At 43.1% G+C, this 14,173-nt stretch overlaps 1 long non-coding RNA gene across 5 annotated transcripts; it reads right to left on the bottom strand.

Moving 5' to 3' along the window:
- Positions 1-10,288: 10,288 nt before the first annotated feature.
- Positions 10,289-13,554, bottom strand: LOC121682313. Of its 5 annotated transcripts, none has more exons than XR_006022515.1 (5): positions 13,396-13,554; positions 13,092-13,179; positions 12,469-12,514; positions 11,061-11,550; positions 10,289-10,622 (listed from the first exon to the last, which is right to left on the bottom strand). It is a non-coding gene; the product is annotated as an uncharacterized LOC121682313 (long non-coding RNA). The 5 variants fall into 5 exon arrangements; XR_006022513.1 differs by having other exon boundaries at positions 12,469-12,522; XR_006022512.1 differs by having other exon boundaries at positions 11,061-12,514.
- Between the last annotated feature and the right edge of the window lie 619 nt (positions 13,555-14,173).

Raw genomic sequence — 14,173 nt, forward strand, 5'->3', positions numbered from 1 at the left:
TTTATTTTCAAACCAGCACAAATGTGATACATCTCAAATACCTTTTCACACAAGAAAACATGTCAGTGTGTTACTTTTGTTGTTGTTATCAAATGGCATGAAAATAATATATGGGGACAAAGATCCAGACACACAAAACATCCAAGTCTTATGTTTACCTCTGCCACTGTAGATACATTTATATTTCCATCTGTATCTCATGGAGCCAGATCTGGCAACAGCCCTGGTGTGTGAGAGTGCAGTCTGGAGGTGAGGTGACCGACAGGGTATTCCCCCCTCACTGATAACAGTGATTGGACCTGGGAGTAGGATAGAGTGTAAACTACAGCATTGGGCATGAAGCTCAAGATGGGTTTCCATGGGCTTCATTAACTGGAGCCAAGAGTAGCTGTGGGACATTGTTGTCTCTCCTGCTATAAAATAAGGGAATTCACTGAGGAAAGAGATGTGTCTGTACCCCCCCCCTCCAGATATGTTCTTTGTGTGCATTTGTGTTGTGCCGTGCCTGCATGCAGTAATTGGAAGGGAAAACAAGGCCAAACTCACAGGAAAATCCCAATGTGCAGCAGCCATCTTCTTCAGTGCTGAGAGAGGAAGGGCAAAGAAATGGGAAATCCATCTCTTCAATTTGGCTCTGTGAATAGGCACACATTCTCCGTTCCAACTTGACCTCTGTGGAGAAGGAGGCTATTTGTCTCGGCGTGATCTGGCAGCATTTTTGGTTCAATATTTCTTATGTTTGGAGTTATTTCAAGTAATCTCCTTCACACTCCATGCCGGGCGACAAATGGCCTCATCTCTGATCTTTGCTCACATTCAATCCGACTTCAATTTGGCTTCAGCTTCGCTCCTATATAAACCTGGCAGAGGGCTTCAATCAAATACATCCTGACTCAGCCACATTAAGGTTAAAAGGGAGATTGGAGACCACAGCTGGTGATTATAATTGTTGGGGGGAAAATGGAGCACCAAGGCAACCACCATCATGGAGCACTGGTGACAGACAGAGAGAGGGAAAAGAGGGAGATAGAGAGAGAGGGGGGGGGAGAGAGAGAAAGACAGAGAGAGAGAGAGAGAGAGAGAGAGAGCAGCCACCCACGTACCCATTTTTGCCGCAATAGAGTATACTTGTGGCCAGCACTTCAAAACAATTGTGGTTCTCAACGTGTGCTAACAGCCTTTGTGGCTCAAAACATTTTTTGGTTTCAGTCATTTAAAAATGCAAACTGGTTCCTGTTTTTTTTTTACCTCCATCAAAGGTGATGTCATGAACCTCTGTCAGCATGTGACGTAGGGCTGTACCTCCTGAAGTTAGTTTACATTAGGTGCCTTAGTCTTGTTAATTTCAAAGACGTAATGAAAGTGAAATGGTCTCCTACTTTTTTTCCTCTTAAACAATTACAGGACAAGCAGGCTAATAGGAGTTTGTCATTCTGAATGAACAAGAAAATCAGTCAACACAAAGGCAGCGCTCTCCCTGAAAAAGGCTCACTCTGCACTCTGTGCTTCTACCTCCAATTACTTGGATGAGATTTTCTAATGCAAGTCCGCTGGAATGGAATACAATACACTCAGATCCATCTACCGCATCAGCCTTTTGAATGCACACATCCATTACCTTTAACAACATAGACACACAGCAGTTTAGTATGGGAGACAGAACTGAAGGTATTATCACGACAGTATAACCAGACATGCTAAACTATTTGTCATGTATGCTATCTTATGTTCATGTATCCAAATACTCAGACATGGACAAGGGGAAGTGTGCTATTAGGCCAGCGTTGTGTCTCTTCTCAGCTGTCCCACACTAAAACAATATCCTGTGTCATTGTCATCCTGCAGAACAGAACAAACACAACTCTCTCTCCGCCCCCCCCCTCTCTCCCTCTCTCTCTTTGTCTCTCTCTCTCCCTCTCTATCGACTTAGCCTGTAGCCGTTTGGGATGAAGTAAAGGAGCAACAAAATTCTCACTTCTGCTGCTATTGATTACAAACCGTTTTATTTTTTTTGTGTGTGCCTCCGAGTCGTAGTTATAGCTCTGAGGGTCTGCACAAAGAAAGAGTTTCCACCAGGCCACCAGATGGTTTCCAGAGACTGTGGTTAACTGTGGGGCCCCGCTCAGCAGCGAGCCGAATGCTGAACATCTGATCATACAACTCTGTGATCCTTGATCAGACATTTTGCTAGAAGCCGTGCAGAAACTGGGGCCTGAGACTATTCTAATTATAGCAGCAAGAATCAGTAAGGGGGGGGACAATTTCTCCAGCCTATATGGCAACTAGAGACATGCTGTAGTTTGAATTGAGCCAGACATGAAGAATTCATGATGCATATTTCATTTTCCCGAAACACTGTCTATTTTTAATAGACACTCCCTATTTGGGCATGAATGTCAAGTCAATCTCTATAGAGAGGACAGGTCACCATGAATGCATTTTAAAATGAAGTCGAAATCACACATGGGATGCAACTGATGACTAAAAGCTACTGCATGTTAAACCAGTAAAAACTGGTTTGATGGGGAATTAGACAAAATGAAAGCATGTCCATTAAATATAATGACCATATTATGGCTGGCTCTGGCGCATAAATCATTTCTAAGTTGCCTACATTAACAGAATGCCCTCTCCATCCCAGAACAATAAAACCGAGCGTTAAAAAATCCAAAGTTAATTTTCAAACGGTGGTCTGAAATTGCTTGTCTGTTGTAATTAAGCAGTACAGGTCTGAGGAGCATATTGGGCACTTGGTGAATGAGATTTAATTGCAACGACTGCGCAGGGATGAACTGATCAGAGATGACAGGTGAAATCTGATGCAGTTATCATAGCGTTGGCCTGCGATCGCGCCATCCTGTCTCTGCGCGGAACACTTCTCGGTAATACAATGAACGTCAGGCAAAATATCATTATGAAACCCACTTTCATTGGGTATCACATCAGAAATGAAATCTATTGCCCTTTCTCTACAACAGCAGCATCTGTGAAATCGTGACATTCAGGAGAGTGATGACCCACTCAAAGATGGAGGCAACAGTTGTGCACACAAACACGCTGGGATGCTTCATTCCCCATATAGGTGGATCTGTCTCTCGCAGGTAACAGGGCGCATCATGCCCCCCCTCGTTCCCCTCCTTCGGCGCCAAGGGGGGGTACGCAAAGCACAGCCCCACTATTTGATTCCTGTCAACCAGAGCGTGAAATAATCGCTTCAATTTCTGGACAGGACAGACAGGTGAAGCAAGGGCAAGAGCAATTTTCAGCGGTGCACTGCTTAGTAAATTGTGTGTGCATCCACGAAAGTGTGCAAATGGTCTTTGTCTGAGTGTTTAAGGGTGTGGGTGTGTGTGTGTGTGTATATGCATATACAGCTGTATGCATAGGACTATTTGTTGAATGTATATACATGGACAGTTTGAGCAAACGTGTTAGTCTGCTGCTTCAGTAGAGGGTTGCTTCTCAGTTTTGATGAAAACCTCTGAATCGTGCGCAACACTGTCTCTCTCCGTGGCAATCTGTCTGCATATTTAATCAGACGCAGGCCCAATCATGTCCTACTGTGTCAGCCCAGGTTCAGGCTGCGGATAGTGTTGGCAGGTGGGGGATCCCGGTGACTTCCTCTCTCTCACCAGTCGCGGTGCGCTCCTCCACCGTCTGTCCTTTTCCGTCTGCTACTCAAGGGAGTCGCTGAGATAAGGCGTTTATTCCTTTATTTGTTTTTCTTCTTTCTTTGCTTTTCTGTTTTTTTCCACCTCTCATGGTGTAACTGACAACCTGAAAGGCATGGCGGCGGTGCTTCCTGAAGCATGATGGGAACATCTGCTCACTCCATGGTTCCAACTCACACAGGTTAAACCCAAAAAGGCTGTTAGCTGGGATTCCCTCACGCGGTCCCTTTTGTTTCTCCGTTTGGTGCACGCCGCCTGCCAGTTATCGCGCGGAAGGCAGGAGCGGCGCCGCGCTGTGCTGTAATACTTTTAGTTTGGAGAGTTGAGTCATTAGGAGTGACAACAGACTATCGGACACCAACCTCCACGTCGATTATTTTGGTCACTGTTTACTTACACATGAAATCGTGCACAACCTGAACAGTTGTTGGCATGGAAACTGCCAGCCATTACTGTTAACCTTTGCTGTTTCAAACCTGGCATGTTGTAGTTTCCTTTTATATGCTTTTAATTTGCTTTATGTTAGTGTCGATTAGTCTTTCATTTTGTTTGCTGCTTTTTGCACTCATATAATGCATTCACATCGATAATAACATGCAAACATCTCTTTTCTCTAATCCATATTCCTTTTTATTTAAAATGTCCCTCAAAGTATTAAACAACACATACATTCTACAGAACAAATAATTCCACCATATCCAGATACTGATTGTATGAAATATCATCGGTAGGGCTTTTTCCTTCATTGCATTATCGCTCCAGAACCCCACAGATAAGGCTCTGAAACCTCATGCAGGCATCCAAAAACTCTCCAGCACCTGTCATCATCATCAAGGACAGGCCCACTCCAATGAGCCAGTCCAGCCTCACTCATCTCAGAGCTGCGACTGCTGAGGCGTGGCCATCTGGAGTGGCATGGCCTGCCTATCTGGCCCCCATATGGTCAGTCCATGCCCGCCATGCCAGATGCCAGGACCATAGCTATGGCACGCGCGTCACTTCTATTGTTGCTCGTGGCACGGACGGCGTGTCAGGGCCAGCTCTGAGTGTGTGAGGCATTTCGTAAAAGCTGCTGCTGTGTGGGTCTGGAGACTCAGGCCACCTTATGTGTGCCTGTGAGCTCAAACCACAGTGGGACAGTCGGGCACCGAGCAGGGGTGGGGGGAGTGCAGTGTGTGTGTGTGTGTGTGTGGGGGGGGGGGGGGGGGGGGGAATGAAATGAGATTATATCTCATGCTGTGCTTGCTTTCACAGATGAAATACTTTCATGCTGTGTTTGTGTCTTCCACTCTCCATACAGATCGCCACTTTTAAGACCATATATTTTGGTAATTAGAAGAGCATACTATCCACCAGTGGCTACTACATGGTTTACTGTGATGAGAAGATAGTAAGGGGCAAGGAGGGGTCTTCCTTAGCGACCGCTTGGAGAAAGTTGTTAATCCCAATTGCAGTGGTGGCTTTCATGGAGTGTCCCCTGCCACCCTCTCATGTCCTTAACACACCATGACTTCTCCGTCAGCTCCTTTTACCCACCAGTAATACACCACATGGTATATACCACACTTTACATAAATTGCTTTTAGATTCACCAATAATGATAACACTGCAACATTATAACATTGATTGACTGGCTAAGGTGCATAAATACAATCTATTTTCTATTTCACTCTGAAAGTACAGTTTTAAATGGATAGGGGATTTGATTTCAGGGTCCTGCAAACATTGGATCTATTCCTAGCACAAGTACTGTCATGGGAAGCTGAGCTGTTCAAACTAGAAAATCCTCTCTTTCCTCTGTTTCCAAGGAAACTATTTACAAAGACTATTTTCTCCCCCTTTCATTCCTTGGCTCAGAGAGAAGAAAGATGCAACTTATAATGTTGCCTGATTCCCTCCTTAAAGGTCTGGAGTTAAAAGACCCTTTGATAGGTCTTCATGTAAGACGTTTTTTTTTTTTTTTTTGTGACATATTGTAACAGTGTTCAGCTCAATATAGTTGCTGTATGAAATGCTCTATTATTCATCTCATTCTTTTTCCCTGAAGATTTCAAACAGGCCTAATTGCTGGCTGTCTGTGCTTGGTCCAATGTTTTCAAAACTGATTGTGGGGGCAACAGTGCCATGAGAGCGAGTTTCTATACACTCTGCCATCGATAATGAGGATTATGGCTGGAAAAGAGGGCCAACGTCGAGACGTGGAAACAGGCACATTCATGATTTATACAACTGTGTTACTGCAAATCAACAGTCGGATGACAGTTTGCTGTATCTGGGTCAGCCCAATGAAGGGCGTCAGGGCATTTTGTTTTGACTGAGATTCATTTCTCCTTTTATCTTGTTTTGACCTGAATCAGAGGGGGGGGGGGGGGGGGGGGGCATGTCAGATTATTTCACTGACTCTTTCTGTCTATTATCTTAAATAGTGTTCAAATTCAAATTGTTTTATGTGAAGGATTTTGAAGGTAATGTTTGGTGAGTTATTTAATTGAAAGAGAGACCTGTTGGTGTATCTTTAATTATTTATGTATATCTTTAGCTAACCCCTTTATCCAAAGCGACTGCCAGTTACAGAGTCTTGCTCAAGGGCAAGATGGTGACAGGTTGGTAATTGAACCCACAACTTTTGTGGCTACTGTTAGCCAAGCTCCTTTACCATTACACTACCACCGCCCATATAACCTAAAAGACTAATCCATTTGATGCTGTGGTCAATGTTTCAGTTTCCACTCTGAGAGATTAATTAATCCTCAAGATTATGTTTTAACTAAACTGGAGGATATCTCAAATAATCAATTTCATGACATAAGGACTGTCATACTCTCAACTCTAAAAGGGATTTGATGGTTTAAAACATATGGTTTAATAATACTGAACGATATCTTGAGAAATCCATTTTGCGATACGCTGAGCAAAGTGACAGAGGACTCACAGGACAGTGGCTCATTTAGGACAAGATCAATGCCAGATTCCAGCCAGAGCCACATCCACGCCAGAGTCAGCCACCGTCCTGTTCTTAACTCTGTAATTCCTCAGGGCCGCACCACCGACACCAATTACCATCTGCTCTTCTATGGGCTGACTGTGTAAAACGCCCACAATAGGTACCGCAGCCATATCGTCCATGAAGCACAAATCGATTGGTTCACTGAGCAATCACTGTCCGTGACCCAGAGGGCTGAGTCCTGCCACAACGCTGAACCTGGCCTGCCAGTTAATCCACAGATGCCCGTGCAGCGCTGTTCAGTCCGAACGTATCAGTGCATATGTCTGCTGCTCTACTTCACAAATACAATCACACACTTCAAAGCGACTGCACCCAGTGGCACACAACCAAACCTTCACACACACACACACACACATACACACACGCACACACAGCAAACAGTATTGAACCACACAAACACACACGTGTGTCCCGCAAAAACGGCATCAGTTAAATCAGCCGTGTTAATGCAGAGGTAGAGGAGCACAGCGCAGGCATGATAATACAATGGGATGCAGAACTAACGTGTGCTAACGTGTGCTAACGTGTGCTAACGGGAGCCTGCGTGAGGAAGCTTCCATTTGAATACCTCAGCTTGTATCCAGGAAGACCACTTGTAAATAACAGGTCTAACAATGGTGTTTGGGCCACAGATCTTGAGCAAATATAACAAGATATTACACATGTTGTAGTTATTTCGACAACAGAGCTCTGAAAAACGGAAGAGTTGGTAGGCTACAGTAGATGACACATTTTGATAGAGTCCATTGAAAGGCAGTTCTCTCTACAACAGATATAACGACACACACTTTACAGTAATAATGACCCAGATAGGTCATCTGCTTCGGGCTGACCAGGTTATAATGACACGTGGAAATGTCCATTTTTAGCCACACAATTTGACATGAATCTGATGAAGTCCAGGCTCTCCAGTACCAGCAGATGAAATGGGTTTGTTTACTCGTGAGCTTGTGGCTGCAGGCACCAGCAGAACTTTGAGGAATTGCCAGTGATGCAGCATGGCATGGCAGCCTGGGTGAAATGGACGGCTTGAAAGGTTGCGCTGCTCAGCTCATACCACAGATTGCATTGTTCCTGAGAGGCCAGTGCAGATGGTGAGAGTTTCAAAGAATCTGTGCGCATGAGTGTGTGTGTCTCTCTTTGTGTATGAGTGTCAGTGTGTGTATGTGTGTATGTGTGTGTGTCTGTGACTGTGTGTGTGTCTAAGATTGTGTGTGTATGTGTTGAGTGTGAGTGTGTACAGAATGTGTGTCTCTGTGTGTATGAGTGTCAGTGTGTGTATGTGAGTGTGTGTCTGAGTTTTTGTGTGTGTGTGTGTATGTGTGTGAGAGAGAGAGAGAGAGATCCGTGCCAAGACAAGCATCTTGCAGACACAATGGTAAAGACTTGACGATGGCTCGGTGACTAAGAGTGCTATGAGACTAACATTGAGACCACATTTCTCATGAAGGCTGTCCAGTGAATAGGCCTCCCAAGAATTCATCTGACCATCATCAATAACATGATGACACATGCTTTCTTTGGCGAACACAATCATTATTGCCTTTGTCATTATAGTTGCAATTAAATTGATGACAATGTCAGCCACATTAACCCTAATAGAATCAGAACACCCCGTGCAATACATCACAAGAAGACATACCGAAGAGAAATTAGTAGGACGCATCTGGAAATGTAAAGAGTTCCGAACCATGCAGAGAATTATGGCGTTCCATTAGTGCCATAAATAATGCCTATGTCGACTAAATATTGCTTTTGTCAACTACTTATGTCCACTGAAGATGTCTATGCAACATTCACTTTACGACAGACGTGACAAAACGGCCTTGTTCATGTCATTGCTCACCTTACAAAACGACACCCCTAGTGTTGACTGTGATATTGTGCCATGACTCTGTTGTTGCACATGTCTTCAAGTATGTCGACAGGCCTGTTGTTTGATTCTGCTGTTGTGCATGTCGTCTTCTGTGTCGTTTGGATCAGCTGTTGTGCATGTCGTCTTCTGTGTCGTTTGGATCAGCTGTTGTGCATGTCGTCTTCTATGTCTATGTCGTTTGGTTTTAATGTTGTGCATGTTGTCTTCTGTGTTGTTTGAATCAGCTGTTGTGCATGTCGTCTTCTGTGTCGTTTGATTCAGCTGTTGTGCATGTCGTCTTCTGTGTCGTTTGATTCAGCTGTTGTGCATGTCGTCTTCTGTGTCGTTTGGATCAGCTGTTGTGCCTGTCGTCTGTTGTGTCGTTTGATTCAGCTGTTGTGCATGTTGTCTTCTGGTGTCGTTTGGATCAGCTGTTGTGCATGTCGTCTGCTCTGTCGTTTGATTCTGCTGTTGTGTCGTCCTCTCTGTCATTTGTTTTTAATGTTGTGCATATTGTCTGCTCTGTCGTTTGATTCTGCTGTTGTGTGTGTCATCCTCTCTGTCGTTTGCTTTTAGGGTTTAATTTTGTGGTTTGATGTTTTGGGTTTAATGTTGTGTCGTCTGCTGTGTCATTTCATTCTGCTGTTCACCACCCCCCCATCAAACGTGGATAAACCAATCGCGGCTCAGCACCAGGCACTCTCGGCCAACTTCAGCCCAGACAGAGCTCGAACTGCCGAAATTCTATCGAAATTGGTTGCAGTTCACCTTTAGTTCCTCTAGGGGCGGTCGCAAAAAAAAACATCCCCCCACCGCTTGTTTCACTTCACCAAAAAAAAACAAAAAAAAACTCACGGACCACCTAGCTAAAAAAAGAGTAGACCTACTTCAACAGTATATTATACAATAGTTTACTCACTGAACCACCCTGCTTATCGTCTTTGCACCTTGCTTATTGTGTCAGAGGATTCATATGATTTAAACTGGCATAGCTTACATAGTTCAATATTGCAAACAACTCATCTATATTATATTTTACCAGGTCTGCTCGCGTACCGTACCACCTGTGGTTCCTGGACCACACTTTGAGAAACACTGCTGTATTTTGTGGTTGTCAAAAGAGTGTTAGCCTTACCGGGCAACAGCTTTATTACTTGCAAATTTAGATACCCAATATTTACAACATCGTCTCAGATATGTCAGCATGCTGTGGCCTACAGATCTAGTGTTCAGGCATTTCTGTTAGTGTCCTATTCAGTTATTTTGATAAAATAAAAGTTGCCACCACAGCATTGATAAAATTGTAAGACTGAGCCATAATCATGTGTCAAATAAATATACAAATGATCAATAGGCCTTTATCACAGCAGCCCACAGGCAGCTGAAGCAGGGCTGTTCACTTCCTGTTGGCAGGCAAACCACAGGTGTTCCTAAAAACATTAACGAGGCCTCTGGTTGAAGTAACTGTGGCTGAATCTGACACTTAATTAGAAACAACTTTGCTCACACAGAAACAGGGCTGTTCACTTCCTACTTCGGCTGCCATGATAAAGGCCTATTACAGCTTAAATGTTAAAAATAAGTTCTATCAATACACAGCCACTGTTTCCATAACACACTTGCAACTCAATAGGCAATCAACCGTTTCAATAAAACAGTTGCAACTCATATTTCAAATAGCTGGTGAGACTGCAGCATAAAAAGGTGACATACATTTTAGATATTTTATTCATTTTTCAATGTGTGAAACAAGTGTGTGTTAACAAAAATCTAGGGGGAAAAACAACAAAAATACCAGAAGGGAGATGTGGTGGGACTGCAACATAGAAAGGAGGTTTGACACTCATTTATATTTTCAAAAAAGATTTCAGTTCCTAATGTCTGAAGTGTGTGTGTGAACAACAGAAAATACACAATGTGCAAAGGATGGGTAGCTGTCTATAAACTCTGCACACCTATAACAGGGACAAGCTAAGGAGGATGCGGCACGTTTGATGGAGCCAGGAATGTTAGGGGAGGTGTTGAAGATGTTGAAGCTGAAGGCTGTTCATCCTACTGTACACCTTTCTCGTCCTCAGCATCCTTGGTCCTAGGTAAGCAGAACAGGCACAGTGGAGAATGGAGGGAGAGAACAGAGCAGGTAACATTCAGTTTATACTTGGAACAACTTCACATTCACAGCTGCCACATTAAGTCATAACCATAGACCAAAGCAAGAGGCCATCTCCAGCAAGACCCACCACACACAGCCAACCACCTTACATCCACACATAAACTGTAACGATAACATGAAGACAGATGTTGTTGGGGATGACTTTCTGAGCGATGTTGAGAACAGTACAAAGCTGACAGCCAACCAAAATCCATAACATTTTAGCTATCATATTCAAGGACAGACTTTTCTTAATTGGTCAGTGAGGATACTTATTATAGTAATCGTTCCTGATGTGAACGGCCATTAACACAGAGACAACCATACTCATTTATCCTTCATGACTGCCAACCCACTCCCATTTCAGTGTCCAACCTGCCATGCACGTCTTTAGTAGAGTGACCAGTGCTGTCCTGAAACACCTGGTTGAGGAGGAGAAACGGTCACAGTCCTCCCTGAAAACATCATGGTTCCTTGAGGAAGTAGACCACCGGTTCGACCTTGTCGTAATTGCCCTAAGCAGATTGAAAGAGAATGAGTTAGAGAAAGCCATAAACTTGCATTGGGACACCTTCCATCTTTTTCGTGGCCTGAAGATTGGTCACAAGGGCAGCTGGATACCAGTTCAAAACGTAGTGGTGACTGCTGCAACATTAATCCTGGAAGTAAGCCAGGTACAGAAGTGCATTCTCAACAGTAGCTTGTACGAGGAATGCCTGGAGAACACTTTCAGCTGCATCAGACAGAGGAATCCTGTCCCAACGCCAGTGGAGTTAACACAGTTGTCCAGTTCCTCTCGATGGTCAAAACCGGAAGCTACCTCCTGGACTTCCTGGATATCAAGGAGACCATCTGCAATCTTGGTCTGAGGGAGGAGGAGAGGAGCTGATAAACACTACAGCAACACCTGACTTAACAAAAACAGATACTACTGTATTATATCATATTGCAGGATACAGTGTTAAGAGGGTCAACAGCAATTGACTTAGAGTAATGCCAGCATGCTGTAACAGGAAATGGCAATGACAACACACTTCTTTCATGCTATGACCTAAAAAAGAAATTTTCAGCACATACATTAGAAGCAAAATCAAATAAGGCACCAAGGAAGGAAAAGAGAACGGACGATTGGCACCTTGGGAGCAAGGTTCAAAACAGAGAGGCAAGGAAGATGTACTTGGCCTGTCCGTTCCAGCTTCAGGGAGCCCCCAGCAGCCTAATCTTCATGCCAACCACCACTACATCACTCCAATAACCATCCATCAACCCGGTGAGGTATCTGCTGTACATGTGGTGTTTACTCAATGTCTTGATGAAATCATCACCCAATTAAGTCTGATGTGAGCTCTGAATATCATAACCATGGGTGTTAGCTACACATGGTGATGGAAATATTGAAAAATGTTAGGTGGTTTCACTACTAACAATTAGAACTTCAGCGTAACATTTATAATATTAATGAGGTAGGTGTTAGCAAACCTGTGAGTTCCCCTCCCCACTGTGACTGTCAATAGCACATCCTGTTAAGGACAAAGTCCCTGGAATATCACTGTAGCTCCCTGCCTGAAATGGGGCTTTGCTTGCTACGTAATGATTCAATAACAGCCGCAGATTTACCATGCCATTATCAGATGAATTATACCTAATTTTTTAATGGGTGGCAGGGCTGTACGTTAACGCTTTCGTTGTTAGCACTGGTGCTACAGATCCATACAAGGTAAAAAGGACATATATCCACAAAAGGTAAAAAGGACATTTTATCCTTCTTATAAAGATTACTGACCTAATGATGGGCAATGTCCTCTTGTCACTTCAGCCTCTCTCGGCATCTGCAAAGCTCATATGCATTTAAGAAATTATTTGGCAGATACAGCAATACAAATTATTCCATCAACATTACATCAAGAACACAAACCTGAACTGGTGAGACTTTAAAAGTGCAAATTTACAGGGAAATAAATTATCTGAAAGCAGTTGGAGCAAAAACTCCTATCTAGCTATATCAGGTTCAAAGCAAATGTAGCACATAAATTTACTCCACTGTTCATCTGCATAACAGTAATCGCAAACTCGTTGATAACCAGCACATCTGAATATAGTTACCATGCTGAATGAAACGTATTTGATCAAAATCACGTTGGTGTCCTAGCTCATAGCATGTTTAACGTTAACACTAATGTCAGTGAGCTGTCTCGCTAACGTTAGGTAACGCTTCGGCAAATATCATTATAAACGTAAAATCCCATTGATAACCAATCTAATTAAACAACGTCGTACTTAACACTGACATTATTAGGCAGACAGCAATGGAATTGAATGAGGCCAACTGGCGAATGTCAATTTGTCAAAGTTTGGCACTGTTGAGCTCTCAGCACAATCAGAAGTGACTTGGGAATATCTCAATACCCATTTTTCCATGGTCTTCTAGTTCAACAAATCACGCAGACCACAAGTTCCAGTTCACTTTTCATGGTGTTGATGAAGTAGGGTAAAACTGAGAAATGAAAACACAACATTTATCCTATTAAATAAGCTGTCTACAGAAAATTACCCTAGCTGCTAAGTTAGGTTCGCCAGAAGGCTAGCACTAACGTGACTAAATACCCTTCGGCGGTGTGCTAATTCGTTTACAAGTTAACATTAAATAACTGACATTAATTACATTATATTTCTAATAATCTCGTAAACATAGCATTTCATTCACACGTACCAACGATGCTTTCAAAAGCCAACTTGAAGCTTAAAGAGGTTTGAAACCAGTGCAGATCACCATAACTTTCCGATCCAGTGTGTAACGATAACGTTCGTTGAGTCCAAGGCATATGACATCATCAGACAAAGACGTAAGTATCCGAAGCGCTACCCACTTTCACCATTAGATGGCATTAGTGTACCATTACTCTCATCTCTGATTACTAAACCTGTAAAAAACATGGAATTAAATTCGTTGAACACAGGACAAAATGCATGCAACAGAATATGGCACAGCCTAGTTTGTATGCCCTTTGGTATGCCATTTGTGTGCACCTATTGTTTTGTTAAATTAAAGACTTTTCCTTAACTCTATTTATTGAGAAGAATAGGATATATAGCCTAGTGCATCAACTGATCAAATAAGGATGATCCAAGCTGTCAGAGGAGGCCTGGAATGCATTACCTGTTGAACAACACAAATAAATAAATGACAAAAACAGCAAATAGCAAGAGAGAAACTGACATGCCTTTCATATTACAATTTCAATTTCCCTTTCTCTGCAGCCTTGCCATTTTTTGCTGAAAAAATCACATTAGCATCACATTGTCCTGTCGGCAGTAACCTGACCAGCTTCTAGCTCAGTGGACATGGCATTTACTGTATATACAGGGCATAGGAAACGTGTGGATGGGAGCAGAACATTTATCATGGATCAGCAAGTAAATACCGTCATTAACTCCTTTGATGGAATGAAATAAATTACCACCTCCTTGCCTGATGAGCTGAACCACTT

Source organism: Alosa sapidissima, chromosome 14 (genome assembly GCF_018492685.1).
Source record: "Alosa sapidissima isolate fAloSap1 chromosome 14, fAloSap1.pri, whole genome shotgun sequence".
NCBI lineage: Eukaryota > Metazoa > Chordata > Actinopteri > Clupeiformes > Clupeidae > Alosa > Alosa sapidissima.